Source organism: Thalassophryne amazonica, chromosome 1 (genome assembly GCF_902500255.1).
Source record: "Thalassophryne amazonica chromosome 1, fThaAma1.1, whole genome shotgun sequence".
In the NCBI taxonomy this organism is placed as follows: Eukaryota; Metazoa; Chordata; class Actinopteri; order Batrachoidiformes; family Batrachoididae; genus Thalassophryne; species Thalassophryne amazonica.
The window spans coordinates 115355759-115374800 of record NC_047103.1 but is presented as its reverse complement, the minus strand read 5'-3'; the positions used below and the strand labels follow the sequence as shown (position 1 = coordinate 115374800).

At 40.6% G+C, this 19042-nt stretch overlaps 1 protein-coding gene across 2 annotated transcripts in view; it reads left to right on the top strand.

Annotated features, from left to right (window-relative positions):
- Window positions 1-529: 529 nt before the first annotated feature.
- Window positions 530-19042, top strand: part of nlgn4xa (neuroligin 4 X-linked a) — a 641760-nt gene continuing 623247 nt past the window's right edge. For both annotated transcript variants that reach the window (XM_034173560.1, XM_034173555.1), the window contains exon 1: window positions 530-877. The gene's annotated coding sequence lies outside the window, so the exon portion shown is untranslated. The remainder of the gene's footprint in view (window positions 878-19042) is intronic.

Below are 19042 nucleotides of genomic sequence, written 5' to 3'. Positions count from 1 at the left end.
ATGTAGTCAAATTCAGATGTCATATTGTAATGTTTTAAAAAAGTATGTTAATGCTTACATGTGTTAAGTAGCAGCACCCCCCCCCCCCACACACAAGAAAAAAAAACACCCTGTGTATCTCCACAAACCCATGTTTGTCCCCAAGTCCTGAGGTTATGACAGCACAAGGTCAGTTGCAATGATGGTCCTGGAACAACAATGAGAATGTGCTCCAGAAAATGACCAAAACAATTAAATCAGATTGAGATGATCAGCCTTCTGCACAACCTTCAGCCTTCTGTCTGGCTCAATCCAACTCCTTAATATCACATTTCAGAAGCCTGACAAACATTATGGCATTCATTCTCTTTATGGGGGAGGATTATTTTCTTTCAGACCCCGGGACCCTGGTGTGAGGACCAGCCACAGTCCGTGCCAGAGCTGCCACACGGAGAAGCTGGTTAACGGTGATGGAGAGAATGCGGCAATCCATTGGCTGCAGGCTCAGTAAATTTCATTTGGTGTAGTCCAATAGAGAGAGAGAGAGAGAGAGAGAGAGAGAGAGAGAGAGAGAGAGAGAGAGAGAGAGAGAGAGATATCCGGCATCCTGTCTGTGCACTCTCAGTATCGCTCTTTGAGAGCAATTAGACGGAGCTGCGTTTGCGGCGCCTCTGCAATGACTCACTGAAACATCTCGTGTGTTGATGATCCGCATCTCTACCTCCCACCTCCGAAAACGCGCACACGCACAGGACGTAGAGCGTGGCTATCCGGAGCGCGCCGACTGCGCTCGGTACTTTGGATTTGCGAGCAAGAAGCGGAGTTTCCTCTGTGGTGCGCATTTTGCCTGAAGTCGGGAGTTGCGCGGAGCAGCCAGACAGCGCAGACTGTGTCAGAGGTAAGTGCGTGACGCCGAGCAGCTTTCAGCAGGAGGAAAAAGACAACATTTCTTTCAGATCCCTTCTTCCTCCCCCTGCGACGCACGGTTCGACCGGACGCGCAGAATCCCCTGGGAATTCACGCAGACCTTTTTTAAAAAAAACATAACTTCTGACATCTACAGGGGAATGTTGGCGTTTTTAATCATTCATGTGCGCTTCGAGGGACTCGCGTGCCTTGACGCGTTGGTGTATTTAATTTGGAAATAACAAAAGTGACGGATGACTAAATGCCAACAGCCGTCAGCACGCACAGCCCGGAGAGGCTCTTTATGTCACATCAGGCCTTGTAACTTTTTGCTTCCCAAATAGCTTTCACGAGTGTGTCAAGCTTTCCGATGGCGCAAAGTGCATCGCCATCTGCGCGCATCTCTGCGCAAATCTGTGTTTAAACGGCAGCCACAAGATGGTGGTGTGGATATCTGGATGTGGATTCTGAGGCAAAATGACAAGGTGGGAAAAGAGGTGGGGTGGAGATCTGGGGGTGTATGATTTTTTTTTTATTATCATTTCATTAATCATTATCATTCATTAATCATTAATCATTATTATTATTTTCGTGTGCCATTTAAACTTGATCAAACCAAGAAGAACCAGGCTGGTGCCTGAACACGTGACCTTTTGTTTGTCTTAACTGAGCCCAGAAGAAATGAAAATGTTCACAGCACAGAGCCCCTGAGCACACAGACAGGAGCATAATGTCACTACTGTTTTTGTAGTGAAGGTCATCGTTGTGACTTGGTATGATGAATAAAAACAAGTAAGTGACTTAATCTCTTAGTAAATCCGTCATTAAAAAAAACACTCTGTGTGGTGGAAATCAAATGATGCCATCGTCATCTGTCAAAGATAAAAAAAAAAAAAATTGTATGTGTGTGTGTGTGGGGGGGGTGCTTGATAGCTTTGAATTGGCTCTGAAACAACAAAATGAACACCAGCAACAATTGCTGTTATCACTACAAACAAAAGCAAAACCAGAACATTTATATTATTTTAATGTTCTGAAAGAAAAGGTGTTTGAAATAATGGTAACCAGTTTTTCTTTCTTTTTTTTTTTTTGACAAATGAATATATTTTAGACTTGCAGTAACTTAAGGCCCCTTCACACATAGTGCGAAATTTGGACGAATATGGTGAAACAGCGCAAAACACTTGGAATTTGCGCACCAGGAAACACCATGCCAACTGCCAGGTATGCTCAATGCCGGTGTCACGATTTGTGCACACGACGGTGTCTGTTGACCAGGAACAGCGGCTCACACTGCTGCTCACACTGCTGCAGCTGCTCGCATTGTGTTCCATGGGACGAGGTGCATCACCTCATGCTGCTGATTTGGAGGAAAATGAAATAAAAAACAGATGTATAATTAGTGAATGTCACTGGGTTGATATAAATAATACATAAAGGTGGTTAAACAACCCTGGTTAAAAAAAAACAAAACAAAACACCACTCACAAGATTTGAACCCACACCTCCCGATTACCAGACATCAACTCTACCACTTCACCACAATCACTGTCTTGTGACAGCAGTGTGAAATGGCTCTAATCAACAAGCAGACAAACATATTTTCTAAAAAAAAAAATAGAAAAGCACTGTGATAACTGACCAAAGAGCATTTGCTATGGTGTATTTCTACTGATATTTGACTGAAAGTGGTGTATTTGTCTTAGTTTGCCTGTCATATGGTCCTGAGGCATGCAGCTCACTGTCCTGTCAGACAGACGTGATGTTCAGATCGCCTGTTGCGTGTTCCACATAAACTGACAGTCCGGTCCAGCTGGACCTGTCAGTGTGTGCGCTCTCCAGCCCATCACAAGTGATATATGTTCTTATGTTTTCAATGTGAGTACAGCAAGCGTACACACTCGCGTGTCCATCAAAATATGGTGCGTGTTCTGCAGCTCTGATGTCCAGTACCAGTCATGTCAACGAATGCCACGTCCCCATCCGTTCAGAGCACAGACCAAAGAGCCACTCTCTGATCAGATGAGATACACCTCGCCTGCAAGGGGGGGAAGTGGGGGAGCACGTGACATGCGCACACACACACACGCACGTTGTGGGGGGAGCCGGCGATACGCCACATCTCAACTCCACAGTCATGGGAAACCTAGACGAATTTCACAGCGAGTACGACAGTAGACAGTCTGCAGTCTCTTGTCATCACAATAGTGCGACTGGCCGCACATTTTCTAAGTGCCATGCGAATGGTGTTAGATGTTCGTGCGTGTCACCTGTAATTTGGCTGACACCTGTCGCGAGAGAGTGCGATGGGTTCGTACAGTGCACACTCATTCAGCCGCTGGTGTGCTCAAATTGTTGTAGCAACAGGTGTATGAGGCCTTTGAGGAAGGGACGCTTGCACACAGTTTGCACACGATTCCTGCATCATGCGCACTAAGTGTGCACTTCATTCAAACTTCGCACAATGTGTGAAGGGACCATTAGTGTTGAGTTCACTTCCTTTATTCTTCTGAAGATTATGCATGACTGGTGAAGAGAACTTTACTAATGGCAGGTGGTTAATGTAAAATATGGTGTGGTCTCTCTGTTTCCAACCATAGCAGGTACAACCCCAAATCAGGAAAGAAAGGTGAGACAGTATGGACCCCCCACTCACACACACAAATACAAGCACACACATAGTAATTCCTATACTTACTTTGTGACTTCTTTTGTTTATCCAACACAGTTTTATTTGTTAATATACATCCATTCCTGTTTCATAGGACTGCAACAATATTCCAAAAAAAAGTTGGGATGGGGCAATTTAGGACTCATAAGGAATTAAAGGTGATTTGATAGCTCAGTGGCAGAGTGTTTGCTCCATAACACATGGATCTGTTTGTTCAACTCCCTGTGAGGTTTGTTTTTAGTGTGGTGTTTAATGCACTTGCCTGTTTCAAGACCACCTTTGCTCGTTGTCCATGTAAGGTGGCGTTGTGACAGGAAAGGTATCCGGCATAAAACTTGTGCCAAATCAACATGCATTTCCATATCTGATCTGCTGTGGTAACCCAGAACAAAACACAGAGAAGCTGCAATAACTTAATATTTCATAAATAAATACAAAAATAAATAACGTTACTTCAAACAGATGATGTCAACAGGTGATTGTAATCATGATTTGGTACAAAAGCAGTACCCATGAAAGACTGAGACTGTACACAGTAAAATCACAAAACATATGATCCCGCTCTGAGCAGAGTAGGACCAGGCAGCATTAATTTCACACTGTCAGTGTTAGTTTTACACTGGTGATTTTATTGTGTATGGAGCAAAGATTGTCTCCAGTTTGTCAGCAAATGAAATGATGATGGGAAGGGATTTGAATATTTCTCCAGTTACTGTTCACAGTATCATTAAAATATATCAAGGAATCTGGAGGAATTTCAGTGCATGAAGGGCAAGGGCATAAACCAAAGCTAAACAGCATGATCTTTGATCTCTCAGATAGCACTACATCAACAAGTCATTCATCAATAGCTGATATAACCACATGGGCAAGAGTATAGTTTGGGAAGCTTTTGTCAGTCACTACACATGCCACTTAAATATTTACTGTTCAAAAAATAAGCCTGATGTTAACCTTGTCCATAAATAGAGTTGAGTTGTATGGGCTTGTTCATAAATGTGTCTCTGGCGTGCACATCACTCTGATGAGCTCTTGATTTCACAGTTTTTCAGCATCACCTCTCAATGTTGGCAGTGGATCTATAGCTGTAGAAACGTGCATATACGCAGTCTTAATTTTGGCGTGGTGCACCACACATTTCCACGATCATTTCACTTTTGATACACTTGAACATTAGCATGGAGAGGGACGTATGCCATGTTTTTGTGTGTACACAGCCTTTGTACATGAGGCCTCACATCTCGATTGGAAGAAATAGACAGCGTGCTAACGACCAGAGACTAAAAGGACCAATCCAGTCTGTCTGTGTATTTGTCAACAAAACAATGCAAAACCACATTTTGCCCACATTGTAAAGGCAGGGCTGTAGAAAAAGAGGATGTGGGTACTAGACTGGAAGTGCAGTGTAGTACCCAACAGACAATATGTGAAGAATTTTGAAACTGGGAGAAAAATGCAATGACGACAACTCTGTAGTATTAAATGTGCTTGCAGGACAATGGGGCAAAATAACACGTTTCCTTAAAGTCAAAATGTCTTTTAAGTGTCATGAAAAGTAATCTGTATTTTAAATGCTTTAGCATTATGACTTTTTTTTGGAGTATGTTGCATACCTAAAATGCAAGAATGGATGTATATTAATGAAATTAAATGAAGTTGACCACACACAACATGAAATATCATGGCTTCATCTGGTATGCAATGAAATAGAAGTCAAAGTAAATGTAGGAATCATAGTTTTTTTTTTTTGTTTTTTTTGTTTTAGTTTATTTATTTATTTTTTTAGTTTGCCATACCATTCAAACTTTTTTCTGAATTGGGGTATTAAATATCGTACAGTGTAAATGTTAGTCTTCAAGCCCAGCTTTAGCTGTGTTTGATGGACAGACAAATGTATAAACACATAAACAGACAAACACAGTTAACTGCTTGTTAACTGTGGCACTGTGGTATTGTGTAAAATGTATCCACTTTCAATAGACATTTCTATAACATCAGAAATATACATTTTGTGCCTGCCAGCCTTGCATCGAACATATTTAATTTGGTTCTAACCAGTTTGGGGATGATCATTTACAGGTGTAACCAAAGACCATTAAAATACAGATTCTGTTTGGAATGACTTGACTGAAAAAATAAATAAATAAATTCTGTATACACTAAAAATTGACTCATTGGCTGAACTCAATTCAATTATGAGTATGATTTCCATTATATGTGTAGCCCCAACTTAAAGCACATCCATGCAAGATCATTTAATTTAGTTGGGACTACATATATTTATTAGATGGAAATTCAATGTCATGAGTCAGTTTTTTTGAGTGTAGGATTTTCACAATGATATGCTACGCATGTCTGATTTTACCGGAGGCCATCATATATGGCCATCAGGTATTGTGAAGGCTTTGCATTTGTCCGTCCGTCTGTCCATCCATCCATCTGTCCATCTGTCTGTCTTTCTATGCTCGGCAGAAGTCCAGTCCTATTACTGGCAGAGTCATTCAAATTCACAAGGAACATTCTTGGGACACAGACATTGGACAAGTTCAAAGATGTCTAACCTTGACCTATTTTAAGAGGTACTTTAAGAGGTTAAAAAGTCACATTCTGTTTCATATTTTTTATATTATGAATTATGCAAATCTGTTTGTTTCCCTTTGAGGGGCGGGGCTGACAGCCAATCAGAGCTGATAGTATGACTTTAATATATGTAACAATCTTTACTTGATACAAAAACACATTTCAGACAAACAATAATTACATAACAATCACAACAATCACAGTCCAGCCTTAACAGAAAAAGTACAGTTCTGAGTGCACTCTGAACACAAAGAGTCCAGAGTACATCACAGCATGTCAATGAACTTTCTTTTTGTTTTTTTACCTCACTAACAGTGCTTGTGTAACCTGCATCACTTCATCCCACACTGGGCTCAAATGCCCAGTGTGAGATGGGAGACAGGCATTCCCAACCATGAGGCCAAAACAAGGATCCAGCATGTCTCACAACAATATCGTTTGTCCTTGGGCAGTGATGTTTTACTCAGTGCACAGCACCACCTACTGGTCACTTTACACTTGCATGTGAGGCATCACAGTGTGAACATTTCCTTGTTGATCCTTCTATTAATTCCATTGGTGATGGGTCATCTTCACATAGAGCAGTGGTGGCAGCATGTGTTATTCCAACTGGAGATGGGCCTGATCTGATTCAATATCGGTTTTGTTTCCGACATTGGCATTATTCATGTATGGGATACTGGAGGGACAGGACCAATCCACCAACCAATCCAAGCCCTTGGCAAGTCATCAAATGAATATGTGATGTGGTGAGCCTGTTCTGTTTCTGAATTGCCAGGCTGATAAAAAAAAAAAAAAACCTTAAATATGTCCTTCTGTCTGTCTGTCTTTGCTTGTTAGTGTGATATCTCAAGAACCAGTTGACCAATTTTATTTACCATAAGCGTGTACTTGGGTGATCCCCCAACACTTTATACTTATTACTGATTTTTGGGGACCGGGGGGATGTATCATCACCTGATGACTCTTGTTTGATGCAGGGAAAGACATGTTTGTGTTGTACTCACAGTTCCATGTTAAAGGTAGGAAGCACCACACTGCAGCTTTCTGTATAAAAAGAGGTTTTATTACAGATGGTTCTGCCTGATGAAAGAGAAAATTAATAATAATATATACGGGGTGAAAATAGTTTTAATTTCTTGCCGGTACTATCACAATCTTTATTATCACTTTATATTGTCCATCTCTCCTTGGGCATCCTTGAAAAAACAAACATTTCAATATTTTAGTATATATATGGACAAAAAATAAATTAGAAACACATGTCATATGACTTGAAATATTTTGCTGTGAGAGGCAACCTTCATTCAGAATCCTCACAACTTATTTTGTTTTAATTTCAAAATATGCTTAATTTAACTCTGGAGTCATCTGACTTGGAGACATGTCAGTTTTGAGATTTGAGAGATTTGTGATATTTGGCGTGTTTGGAATGTGCAGATAGTGTGTCATGGAGTGTATTCCACGTATAGGGTAGTGTGTAGTGTTGTCGTTTTATTGTTTTGTGCATCATAATCAGACATTTCATGAATGTGGAGCAGGTGCTTCAGCTCTTTTTTGAGCGGGCCAGAGACAAAGTGCGGAACATGAAATCAGAATCTCAACCAGACATTGAGGAGTCTGTTGATGAAGTGGGTGATCCCTCTATTGTTTTGGATGAGCAGTGACAGCAGGTGGACCCAACGACGTGTGCTTCATGAAGGTCTGTGGAGAGGAACAGACGGCATGTCTCTGCTTCCAGGTCCAGTTCTCCACTGGCTAACGGAGCAGAGTGATGCAAGACAGAGGAGAATGCTGACTCTGTGCCTGCAGTAATAGACAGGCAGAGGTGGGACAAAATCACTGTCAAGTCATGAATCGGCAAGTCTCAAGTCCCAAGTCAAGTCTCAAGTCAGCTTGCAAACAATTGGTGGTCATTATAACTTGAGACTTGACTAGGGACTTGACTTGAGACTTGTGACTTGCTGATTCATGACTTGAGACCGACTTGCTAGTGACTTATTCCACCTCTGTAAACAGGTTCCAGCCATGGAGAACACCAGGAGTCCAGGTACACACACTTATCCCCCAAAGTTCAAAAGACCATTTTCTGCTGTTTTTTTCCCCCACTGACACAGTCAGGACAATCTGCAGCAACACTAATAAAAATGTTGCAAAAAAAAAAAAAAAAGAATTACGGAAAAAGTACAAATGGACTGATATTCACATGGAAGATCTGTCTAAGTTATTGGGGCTTCTGATATATATTGGTGTCATTGCCAAGCCTACAAATCTACATTTTCTCTGTGGCCCTTCCAGCAAAGTTCATGACAAGAGACAGAGTCAGATCCACATTTTGGAACATCCACCTCAGTGATCCGGATGAGTATGTGAAAAATTACAGAAAGAAGGGAACACCAAGTCATACAAACTATTTAGAGTCAGGCCTCTTTATGATGACATCCTCAGTGCCTGCCAGGCTTATTATCACCTGAGGAGGGAGCTGGTAGTGGATGAAAGGATGGCGATGATTTAAGGCAAATACAGGAATGACACAGTACATGAAGGACAAGCCAACAGAACTGGAGATGAAACTCTTTATATTAGCCAAATCAAGCAGTGGCTACACCATCAGGCTCAGTATATGCACGGGCAAAACTGTGACCACAAGAGAGCATGGGCTGTACTATGATGTGTTCATAAATGAGATTCAGCCATCCTGTCTTGGGACTGGGTACCATATACAACCCCATTTCCAATGAAGTTGGCATGTTGTGTAAAATGTAAATAAAAACAGAATACAATGATTTGCAAAGCCTCTTCAACCTATATTCAATTGAATACACCACAAAGACAAGATATTTAATGTTCAAAGTGATAAACTTTATTGTTTTTGTGCAAATATTTGTTCATTTTGAAATAAATGTCTGCAACATGTTTCAAAAAAGCTGGGACAGTGGTATGTTTACCACTGTGTTACATCACATTTCCTTCTAACAACATTCAATAAGTGTTTGGGAACTGAGGACACTAATTGTGGAAGCTTTGTAGGTGGAATTCTTTCCCATTTTTGCTTGTTGTACAACTTCATTTGTTCAACAGTCCAGGGTCTCCGTTGTCGTATTTGTGCTCATAATGTACCACATTTTCAATGGGCGACAGGTCTGGACTGCAGGCAGGCCAGTCTAGAACCCACACTCTTTTAGTATGAAGCCACTCTGTTGTAACACGTGCAGAATGTGGCTTGGCATTGTCTTGCTGAAATAAGCAGGGGCATCCCTGAAAAAGACGTTGCAGCATGTGTTGCTCCAAAACCTGCATGTCCCTTTCAGCAATGATGGTGCCATCACAGATATGTAAGTTCCACATGCCATGGGCACTAACACACCCCCATACCATCACAGAACTCAGTGCTGGTAACAATCTGGATGGTCTTTTTCCTCTTTTGTCCAGAGGACACAATGTCCATAATTTCCAAAAGCAATTGGAAATGTGGACTCATCAGACCACAGCACACTTTTCCACTTTGCATCTGTCCATTTCAAATGAGCTCGGGCCCAGAGAAGGGGCAGCATTTCTGGATGTTGTTGATGTATGGCTTTTGCTTTACATGGTAAAGTTTTAACTTGCACTTGTAAATGTAGCAACAAACTGTGTTAACTGACAATGGTTTTCTGAAGTGTTTCTGAGCCCACGCGGAAAGATCCTTTACACAATGATGTCGGTTTTTAATGCAGTGCCGCCTGACGGATCGAAGGCCACAGACATTCAGTGTTGGTTTTTGGCCTTGCCACTTACGTATAGAAAATTCTCCAGATTCTCTGAATCTCCTGATTATATTATGGACTGTAGATGATGGAATCCCTAAATTCCTTGCAACTGAATGTTGAGAAACATCGTTCTTAAACTGTTGGACTATTTTTTTTCATGCAGTTGTTCACAAAGTGGTGATCCTCGCCCCATCTTTGCTTGTGAATGGCTGAGAGTTTTGGGAATCAATCAATCAATCAACTTTTTTCTTATATAGCGCCAAATCACAACAAACAGTTGCCCCGGAATGCTACCTTTATGCCCAATCATGAGTGTCTTCAGTTCCCAAACAGTTATTGAGTGTTGGAAAGGTGATGTAACACAGTGGTAAACATACCACTGTCCCAGGTTTTTTTTTTGAAAGATGTTGTAGGTATCCATTTCAAAATGAGCAAATATTTGGACAAAAACAATAAAGTTTATCAGTTTTAACATTAAATATCTTGTTTTTGTGGTGTATTCAACTCAATAGAAGTTGAAGAGGATTTTCAAATCATTGTATTCTGTTTTTATTTACATTTTACATAACGTCCCAACTTCATTGGAATTGAGGTTGTATACATGGAAAGTTTTTATTCTAGTCTCAAACTGTTGATGAACCTGGCCAAGATGAGGTTTGGAGCATGTGGCACCTCTACAGGGACAGTAGAAAATGATGCCCCAAAGGGAGGTCAAATGCTTTCACCAAAAACTTTAGAAGCGGATCTGTGAGATGAATCAGAGAGGGGCCACTTGTTTTTGTGAAATGGATGGGTACATTGGAGGTGTCTGTGTGCTCCACCATCCATCCTGCAGTTTCAGGTGAGATGGTGCAGAGAAGGGTGAAGGATGGAAAGGTTGGACGCTGGACTGTGGAAGACATTCCCTGTCCTACACCTATGGCAGCCTACAAAAAAAAAAAAAAACGCGTGGCATTGACTAACTGATTCGATACTACTACACCCACAGAAAAACTGCTTGCTAGTACAGGACCGTGTTTCTGTACTTGCTTGACATTGCAACCACAAATACCTTCATCTTGTACCATTCGATAAGCAGTGTCAAGCAGGTGCAGCCCATGACAACACAAAGACTTTATGGTTGAGCTAGTGTGTCAGTCTTGTGCCACGGACAAGGCAGGTGTCCCCCAGAGCAGAAGCCAGAATCACATTCCTGTGCCCATTGTGACAGGCACAGATCCTGGCCAAAACCTCACTAAAGGCAGACTGAGGTGCCAACACTGCCTCCAGGTGGACAATAGGAAGAGTGATACACCCTGGAAGTGTCAGGCCTGCGATGTGGCCCTCTGCCTTGTGTTGGACAGGAATTGTTTTTTGAATGGCACAAATAATTTGTGTGGGATCTCATTTTGACATCTGATTGCTTTGTAAATATTTGTAGAAAAGAAACACCTGAAGCATTTCCTGCTTGTTAATGTAAATAGGTGTAAATAGCTTTGTTTGCTACACTTGTACATACAGTAGTGTTCAGAATAATAGTAGTGCTATGTGACTAAAAAGATTAAGCCAGGTTTTGAGTATATTTCTTATTGTTACATGGGAAACAAGGTACCAGTAGATTCAGTAGATTCTCACAAATCCAACAAGACCGAGCATTCATGATATGCACACTCTTAAGGCTATGAAATTGGCCTATCAGTAAAAAAAAAAGTAGAAAAGGGGGAGTTCACAATAGTAGCATCTGCTGTTGATGCTACAAACTCAAAACTATTATGTTCAAACTGCTTTTTTAGCAATCCTGTGAATCACTAAACTAGTATTTAGTTGTATAACCACAGTTTTTCATGATTTCTTCACATCTGCAAGGCATTAATTTTGTTGGTTTGGAACCAAGATTTTGCTCGTTTACTAGTGTGCTTGGGGTCATTGTCTTATTGAAACACCCATTTCAAGGGCATGTCCTCTTCAGCATAAGGCAACATGACCTCTTCAAGTATTTTGACATATCCAAACTGATCCATTCAATTCAATTCAATTCAATTTTATTTATATAGTGCCAAATCACAACAAACAGTTGCCCCAAGGTGCTTTATATTGTAAGGCAAGGCCATACAATAATTACGTAAAAAACCCAAAGGTCAAAACGACCCCCTGTGAGCAAGCACTTGGCGACAGTGGGAAGGAAAAACTCCCTTTTAACAGGAAGAAACCTCCAGCAGAACCAGGCTCAGGGAGGGGCAGTCTTCTGCTGGGACTGGTTGGGGCTGAGGGAGAGAACCAGGAAAAAGACATGCTGTGGAGGGGAGCAGAGATCAATCACTAATGATTAAATGCAGAGTGGTGCATACAGCGCAAAAAGAGAAAAAAACACTCAGTGCATCATGGGAACCCCCCAGCAGTCTAAGTCTATAGCAGCATAACTAAGGGATGGTTCAGGGTCACCTGATCCAGCCCTAACTATAAGCTTTAGCAAAAAGGAAAGTTTTAAGCCTAATCTTAAAAGTAGAGAGGGTGTCTGTCTCCCTGATCTGAATTGGGAGCTGGTTCCACAGGAGAGGAGCCTGAAAGCTGAAGGCTCTGCCTCCCATTCTACTCTTACAAACCCTAGGAACTACAAGTAAGCCTGCAGTCTGAAGCGCTCTATTGGGGTGATATGGTACTATGAGGTCCCTAAGATAAGAAGGGACCTGATTATTCAAAACCTTATAAGTAAGAAGAAGAATTTTAAATTCTATTCTAGAATTAACAGGAAGCCAATGAAGAGAGGCCAATATGGGTGAGATATGCTCTCTCCTTCTAGTCCCCGTCAGTACTCTAGCTGCAGCATTTTGAATTAACTGAAGGCTTTTCAGGGAACTTTTAGGACAACCTGATAATAATGAATTACAATAGTCCAGCCTAGAGGAAATAAATGCATGAATTAGTTTTTCAGCATCACTCTGAGACAAGACCTTTCTAATTTTAGAGATATTGCATAAATGCAAAAAAGCAGTCTTACATATTTGTTTAATATGCACTTTGAATGACATATCCTGATCAAAAATGACTCCAAGATTTCTCACAGTATTACTAGAGGTCAGGGTAATGCCATCCAGAGTAAGGATCTGGTTAGACACCATGTTTCTAAGATTTGTGGGGCCAAGTACAATAACTTCAGTTTTATCTGAGTTTAAAAGCAGGAAATTAGAGGTCATCCATGTCCTTATGTCTGTAAGACAATCCTGCAGTTTAGCTAATTGGTGTGTGTCCTCTGGCTTCATGGATAGATAAAGCTGGGTATCATCTGCGTAACAATGAAAATTTAAGCAATGCCGTCTAATAATACTGCCTAAGGGAAGCATGTATAAAGTGAATAAAATTGGTCCTAGCACAGAACCTTGTGGAACTCCATAATTAACCTTAGTCTGTGAAGAAGATTCCCCATTTACATGAACAAATTGTAATCTATTAGATAAATATGATTCAAACCACCGCAGCGCAGTGCCTTTAATACCAATGGCATGCTCTAATCTCTGTAATAAAATTTTATGGTCAACAGTATCAAAAGCAGCACTGAGGTCTAACAGAACAAGCACAGAGATGAGTCCACTGTCTGAGGCCATAAGAAGATCATTTGTAACCTTCACTAATGCTATTTCTGTACTATGATGAATTCTAAAACCTGACTGAAACTCTTCAAATAGACCATTCCTCTGCAGATGATCAGTTAGCTGTTTTACAACTACCCTTTCAAGAATTTTTGAGAGAAAAGGAAGGTTGGAGATTGGCCTATAATTAGCTAAGGTAGCTGGGTCAAGTGATGGCTTTTTAAGTAATGGTTTAATTACTGCCACCTTAAAAGCCTGTGGTACATAGCCAACTAATAAAGATAGATTGATCATATTTAAGATCGAAGCATTAAATAATGGTAGGGCTTCCTTGAGCAGCTTGGTAGGAATGGGGTCCAATAGACATGTTGATGGTTTGGATGAAGTAACTAATGAAAATAACTCAGACAGAACAATCTGAGAGAAAGAGTCTAACCAAATACCGGCATCACTGAAAGCAGCCAAAGATAACGATATGTCTTTGGGATGGTTATGAGTAATTTTTTCTCTAATAGTTAAAATTTTATTAGCAAAGAAAGTCATGAAGTCATTACTAGCTAAAGTTAAAGGAATACTCAGCTTAATAGAGCTCTGACTCTTTGTCAGCCTGGCTACAGTGCTGAAAAGAAACCTGGGGTTGTTCTTATTTTCTTCAATTAGTGATGAGTAGTAAGATGTCCTAGCTTTACGGAGGGCTTTTTTATAGAGCAACAGACTCTTTTTCCAGGCTAAGTGAAGATCTTCTAAATTAGTGAGATGCTATTTCCTCTCCAACTTACGGGTTATCTGCTTTAAGCTGCGAGTTTGTGAGTTATACCACGGAGTCAGGCACTTCTGATTTAAAGCTCTCTTTTTCAGAGGAGCTACAGCATCCAAAGTTGTCTTCAATGAAGATGTAAAACTATTGACGAGATACTCTATCTCACTTACAGAGTTTAGGTAGCTACTCTGCACTGTGTTGGTATATGGCATTAGGGAACATAAAGAAGGAAATGTATCCTTAAACCTAGTTACAGTGCTTTCTGAAAGACTTCTAGTGTAATGAAACTTATTCCCCACTGCAGGGTAGTCCATCAGAGTAAATGTAAATGTTAAGAAATGATCAGACAGAAGGGAGTTTTCAGGGAATACTGTTAAGTCTTCAATTTCCATACCATAAGTCAGAACAAGATCTAAGATATGATTAAAGTGGTGGGTGGACTCATTTACATTTTGAGCAAAGCCAATTGAGTCTAATAATAATTAAATGCAGTGTTGAGGCTGTCATTCTCAGCATCTGTGTGGATGTTAAAATCGCCCACTATAATTATCTTATCTGAGCTAAGCACTAAGTCAGACAAAAGTTCTGAAAATTCACAGAGAAACTCACAATAACGACCAGGAGGACGATAGATAACAACAAATAAAACTGGTTTTTGGGACTTCCAATTTGGATGGACAAGACTAAGAGTCAAGCTTTCAAATGAATTAAAGCTCTGTCTGGGTTTTTGATTAATTAATAAGCTGGAATGGAAGATTGCTGCTAATCCTCCGCCTCGTCCAGTGCTACGAGCGTTCTGGCAGTTAGTGTGACTCGGGGGTGTTGACTCATTTAAACTCACATATTCATCCTGCTGTAACCAGGTTTCTGTAAGGCAGAATAAATCAATATGTTGATCAATTATTATATCATTTACTAACAGGGACTTAGAAGAGAGAGACCTAATGTTTAATAGACCACATTTAACTGTTTTAGTATGTGGTGCAGTTGAAGGTGCTATATTATTTTTTCTTTTTGAACTTTTATGCTTAAATAGATTTTTGCTGGTTATTGGTGGTCTGGGAGCAGGCACCGTCTCTACAGGGATGGGGTAATGAGGGGATGGCAGGGGGAGAGAAGCTGCAGAGAGGTGTGTAAGACTACAACTCTGCTTCCTGGTCCCAACCCTTGATAGTCACGGTTTGGAGGATTTAAGAAAATTGGCCAGATTTCTAGAAATGAGAGCTGCTCCATCCAAAGTGGGATGGATGCCGTCTCTCCTAACAAGACCAGGTTTTCCCCAGAAGCTTTGCCAATTATCTGTGAAGCCCACCTAAAAAAAAAAACAAAAAAAAAACTTTTTTTTCAACTTGGTTTGTATGTTTTTGTGTGAATTTAGGTCCACTGTGTTAATACAGTATGTCAGAATGAAATAAAAATAAGTCACACAGGTTAGGTTGTGCCGAAAAAAAATGACACCAGACTAGGCAAAGCAAATACTTTATAAAGGTAAATTCAATCAATCAATCAATTTTTTTATATAGCGCCAAATCACAACAAACAGTTGCCCCAAGGCGCTTTATATTGTAAGGCAAGGCCATACAATAATCATGTAAAACCCCAACGGTCAAAACAACCCCCTGTGAGCAAGCACTTGGCTACAGTGGGAAGGAAAAACTCCCTTTTAACAGGAAGAAACCTCCAGCAGAACCAGGCTCAGGGAGGGGCAGTCTTCTGCTGGGACTGGTTGGGGCTGAGGGAGAGAACCAGGAAAAAGACATGCTGTGGAGGGGAGCAGAGATCGATCACTAATGATTAAATGCAGAGTGGTGCATACAGAGCAAAAAGAGAAAGAAACAGTGCATCATGGGAACCCCCAGCAGTCTACGTCTACAGCAGCATAACTAAGGGATGGTTCAGGGTCACCTGATCCAGCCCTAACTATAAGCTTTAGCAAAAAGGAAAGTTTTAAGCCTAATCTTAAAAGTAGAGAGGGTGTCTGTCTCCCTGATCTGAATTGGGAGCTGGTTCCACAGGAGAGGAGCCTGAAAGCTGAAGGCTCTGCCTCCCATTCTACTCTTACAAACCCTAGGAACTACAAGTAAGCCTGCAGTCTGAGAGCGAAGCGCTCTATTGGGGTGATATGGTACTACGAGGTCCCTAAGATAAGATGGGACCTGATTATTCAAAACCTTATAAGTAAGAAGAAGAATTTTAAATTCTATTCTAGAATTAACAGGAAGCCAATGAAGAGAGGCCAATATGGGTCAGATATGCTCTCTCCTTCTAGTCCCCGTCAGTACTCTAGCTGCAGCATTTTGAATTAACTGAAGGCTTTTTAGGGAACTTTTAGGACAACCTGATAATAATGAATTACAATAGTCCAGCCTAGAGGAAATAAATGCATGAATTAGTTTTTCAGCATCACTCTGAGACAAGACCTTTCTGATTTTAGAGATATTGCGTAAATGCAAAAAAGCAGTCCTACATATTTGTTTAATATGCGCTTTGAATGACATATCCTGATCAAAAATGACTCCAAGATTTCTCACAGTATTACTAGAGGTCAGGGTAATGCCATCCAGAGTAAGGATCTGGTTAGACACCATGTTTCTAAGATTTGTGGGGCCAAGTACAATAACTTCAGTTTTATCTGAGTTTAAAAGCAGGAAATTAGAGATTAATTAAATTATGTAAATTAAATTAATGGTAAAAAACAAAAGTAGTCAAAAATGGCCAAAAGCACAGGTGTGTGTCTTTCCAAATCATATCAAATCAACTGAATTTACCTCAGGTGGACTCCAGTTAAGCTGTAGAAACATCTCAAGGTTGATCAGTGGAAACAGGATGCAACTGAGCTCCATTCTGAGCTTCATGGCAAAGGCTGTGAATGTACATGTGATTTCTTAGTTTTTATGATTATTATTATTAATGAATTTGCAAAAATCTAAAAATAAACACTTTTTTTCATATTGTTATTTTGGGACATTGGGCCTCATGTATCAACGTTGCGTACGGCGATATTTGAGCGTATATGGGGTGTACCTCAAAACGGCTGCGCTACTTGGCATTTATCAATGTGGTCGTTGGCGTACGCTGCGCTGAAAATATACACCGGGTCGAGAGGTGGTGTAAATTATACACCAACATGAACCAGCGCTGGAATCCACATAAAAATGAAGATGATCAACATGATAAACAGTGCCATTATACAAATCAATGTATATGTTACATAAATAACACTTTCCTGATTATACTACATAATAATCAATACAAATCCCGCTGTTGCGGGATTGTTATGGAGCATGGTCTGTGGCTACAGCGCTGACTGCAAAGACAGCGCTGCATGCCCTTTTCTCCAGACTTCGAGCCTGGAGCCAGAGCAGCGCTGAACTTAACTTCATGTGGTGTGATCGTTTTAGACTATGAAATTGATAATAACAACTGTAGTTTCGTCATTCCCTTAATTCGCTCGCTGCAATCAGGTTTTGTCGTCTCCATTCGGTTGTCACAATAAAATAAATACTGAAATACATTTAAAAAATAAAGAAATCTGACAGATTAGCCGTGTCTTATTAATTGAGCGAGCAAATATCCACATGTCAAGAATTATTGACATGTGAAAAGAGAATACAGTGGTCCCTCGCTATAACGCCGTTCACCTGTCATGGCCTCGGAGTCTCGCAGAGTTTTTAGTCCAATTTTGCATGCCTTTTTTTTACAGTGTTCTGTGTTCTGCGTATCTGTTTATAAGAATCTTGTTGCCCAGAAGAAAAAAGAGCGCCAACAACTACTCATAACTGTGTTTGTCACACGGAAACAAACATCTGCTGCAGCGAGATGTGAGTGGGAAAAGGCGCGGCATCAGGACGCAGAGGAGCGATCTGTGAAATACTTGAGTCACTATTAATAATTTCTTATGTGTCCGACCTCGTTCGTTGATCGTTAAAATTAATTTGTTAGTTCTAAATGCCATCATAATTATTTATAGGAAAATGTTCTATTTTTATTTCTCAAACAAATGTTTGGGCCTAAAAACAGTTTGGTATTATTTTCCTACTAAGGTTTGAACTTTGAGAGTGTTTACACACGAGAGAAAAGTGAGAAAATGTTCATGCCTGATTGAGAAAGTGTATAAACTGTGTAGTGAGGGGTTTTACAGCTTTGAAACGTCTATAATAATTGTACAAAATAACGCTGACTATGTCGCGGTTTCGCGTATTATGGGCTATTTTTTACAACATAACTCCAGCGATTAATGAGGGACCACTGTAACACTTTATTGATTATATACTACAAAACAATTGATACAACGGCCGCTTTTGACGCTCTATTGGCACGCGTCGTGATTGGTGGAGTTCTTATTCATTGCAGTTTTTCCGGCTTCTATGTCGTAAAATGAGGGTGTGTCTGAAGCAGAGTCTGAATATTTATGGGCGTGTTTATTATAATTACGATCGTTTCCACCCGCCGCATTTATCAAGATCACGTCAGGCGTACGCCAGAAATTGGGCAGGTGCGCACTGCTTGATACATGTCACGGCGACTTTGGTGTATTTCAAGTTTACGCTGTAAATTTACACCACAAGTGCGCAACATTGATACATGAGGCCCATTGTGTGTAGAGTTTTTTGGGGGAAATGGATTTTAACCTATTTGGAATAATGGTTGTAAAATAAAATGTGGGAAAAGTGAGCCACTGTGAATACTTTCCGGACTGTTGCCCTGCACAGCAAAGAAGGGTTATGCTTATGCCTGGAGTGCCCTTCAGCATTTCTGACCAACTTTTGTGCCAAGATTCGGTCCTTAGATTTCACTGAATGCAGGGCTGAGCAGAAAAATTTACATCTGT